Here is a 3115-nt window from a genome sequence, read left to right as displayed (position 1 = left end):
GTCAAAGGCTCCAGTGTATTAATTTAATATATATACCTGAATATTAATATGAAAGCAATTTGCCATTAACTGCCAGTGGCCTCATTTGTTACACTCGGCCCTAGCGGGCCTCGAACTTCTGATTAGTCTTACATGGTCTGCAACATCTATATAAGGTTTCTGAGGCTGTAAATCTTGGCTGGAGCAGAAAGCTTCATCTTTCTTCCTGAGAAATTTGAACTGTTGACCTTGTGGTTAATAGTCCAATGCTTATCTTACAGTGCTACCAGATGCCTTATTCTAAATGTTGTTGTTAAGTACCTTTGAGTCAGTTCCGACCCATACATAGCCTTATATTGGGTTTCTGAAGCTTTGCAGGAGCAAAAATCCCTTCTTTCTCCCACAGAGTGGCTGGTGGGCTCAAATTGTCAACCTTGTGCTTTATAGTCTGTGTTTATCATGCTTATGAGTGATAGAATTACCAAGGGTTTCATTTTTACTTATACTTGTATTTTCAGTGTTTCTACAATATTAAATTAAACCAAGTCCATGTAAACCCAAGTACGGCCTTCAGTATGTTGTTGCTGTTGTTAAGAGCTGTTGAGTCAGTTCTAACTCATAGCAACCCAGTATAGGGTTTCTGAGGAGCAGTTGGTGGGTTTGTACCATTGATCTTGAGGTTCGCAGTCCAGAGCTGATCCTACAATGCCACATCAGGAGTCTACGATCTTGAATAAATCCCACCTAAATTTAGAGACCCTGTCAAGAATAGATTTGACACGTTGAACACTAATGACCAAAGACTAAATGAATTGTGGAATGACATCAAAGATATCATACATGAAGAAAGCAAAAAAGGTCATTAGAAAGACAGCAAAGAAAGAAAAGACCAGAATGGATTTCAGAAGAGACACTGAAACTTTCCCTTAAACAGAGTAGTTAAAACAAATGGAAGAAATGATACAGTAAAAAAGCTAAACAGAAGATTTCAAAGAACAACTCCAGAAGATAAAGTAAAATATTATAACAAAATGTGCAATGACCTGGAGTTAGGTAGCCAAAAGGGAAGGATGTGCTCAGCATTTTTCAAACTGAAAGGACTGAAGGAAAAAAATCAAGGCTCAAGTTGAAAAATTGAAGGATTCTATGAACTGGTGTGGCGTTGTAGGATAAGCACTGGACTGTGAAACAAAGTTGGCAGTTAAAACCCACCAGCTGTTCCTTGAAAACCCTATACAGGGTCGGTATAATTTGGAACCGAACAACTGCACTTAGCAATAACATGGGCAAAATGGAGTTCTGGTATGACACTATAGGATAAGCACAAAGGTCAGTTTGAATTGCAAGAGTGGTGGTTCAAACCCACCAGCCACTCCTCAGATATCCTATATAGGGCCGCTATGAGTTGTAGCCAACTCAACAGCACTTAATTACAACAACATGGGCAAAATACTGAAAGATTCAGGAAGCAACCAAAGGAAATAGAAAGAAATACATGGAGTCACTGTACCAAAAAGAAGTAAGTGGTCAATAGTCAACCATTTCAGGAGGTAGCATATGAATAAGAAGCTGTGATACTGAAGGAAGATGTCTGAAGGAAGGTGAACTGAAGCATTAGCACCAAACAAGGTGCCAGGAATTGACAGTATTCTATTGATCTATTTTCTCTACTTTTGTTTGTGTAATTTTCAAAATGTTTAGTAGTCTGTGTATGCCCTGTATTAATTAGAGCTCTCACATTTGTCCCTATTTTTTCATTGATGACCTTCATAATTCTGGGATTCACATTTAGGTCTTTAATCCATGCTGAGTTGGTTTTTGTATATGGCGTGAGGTAAAGGTCTTGTTTCAGTCTTTTGCATATCACTTTCCAGTTCTGCCAGCACCATTTGTTGAAGAGACTCTCTCCTCTCCATGCAATACACTTAAGGACTTTGTCGAAAATCAGTTGGCAGTATGTGGATGGGTTAATTTCTGGATTCTCAATTCTGTTCCACTGATCAATGCATCTTTCATTATACCAGTACCAGGATGTTTTGACCACTGTAGCCATGTAGTAAAATTTGAAATTAAGTAGTGAGAGGCCCCCCACCTTGTTCTTCTTAAGCAGTGCTTTGCTTATCCTGGGTCTCTTTCCTTTCCTTTTAAAGTTTGTAATTGTTTTTTCCATCTCTTTGAAGAATGTTGTTGGAACCTGGATTGGGATTGCATTACATGTGTAAATTGCTTTGGGCAGATTGACATTTTCACAATGTTAAGTCTTCCTATCCATGAGCATGCTATATTCTTCCATTTTTGTCTCTTTTGGTTTCTTGTAGTAGTGTTCTGTAGTTTTCTTTGTATAGGTCCTTTGTTTCTCTGGTTACATTTATTCCTAGATATTTCATCCTTTGGGAGGTTACTGTAAATAGTATTGCTTTCCTAATGTCCTTTTCAGCACTGTCGTTATTGGTATAAATGACTCCAACTGATTTTTGTATGTTGATCTTATACCCTGCCACTTTGCTGAATCCTCCAATGAGGTCTTGTAGCTTTTTTTAACTGAGTCTTTGGGGTCTTCTATGTATAGGATCATATCATCTGCAAATAGAGTTTTACTTCCTCTTTGGCAATTTGAATGCTTTTAATTTCCCTATCTTGCCATACAGCTCTGGCTAAGACTTCCAAAACAATATTGAATAGGAGTGGTGACAAAGGGCATGGTTGTCTGGTTCCTATTCGCAGAGGTAAGGCTTTCAGTTTCTCTTCATTGAGAGTCATGTAGGTTGTTAGGTTTGTATATACGCTCTTGATTATGTTGAGGAATTTCCCTTCAATTCCTACTTTGTTGAGTGTTTTTATCAGGAATGGATGTTGGATTTTGTCGCATGGCTTTTCTGCATCAATCAGTATGATCATGTGGTTCTTTTCCTTTTTCTTATTTATATGGTGGATTACACTGATTGTTTTTCTAATGTTGAACCATCCTTGCATCCCTTTTATGAAACCCACTTGGTCATGATGTATTATTTTTTTGATAATGCTGCTGGATTCTGTTGGCTAGGATTTTGTTGAGAATTTCTGCATCTATGTTCATGAGGGATATTGGTCTAGAAGATGCCTTCTGCTCCTTCACACTGCATACAAGTTATGTGAA

Source organism: Chrysochloris asiatica, unplaced genomic scaffold (genome assembly GCF_000296735.1).
Source record: "Chrysochloris asiatica unplaced genomic scaffold, ChrAsi1.0 scaffold00039, whole genome shotgun sequence".
NCBI classification, from domain to species: domain Eukaryota; kingdom Metazoa; phylum Chordata; class Mammalia; order Afrosoricida; family Chrysochloridae; genus Chrysochloris; species Chrysochloris asiatica.
This window is presented reverse-complemented; position numbering follows the sequence as displayed.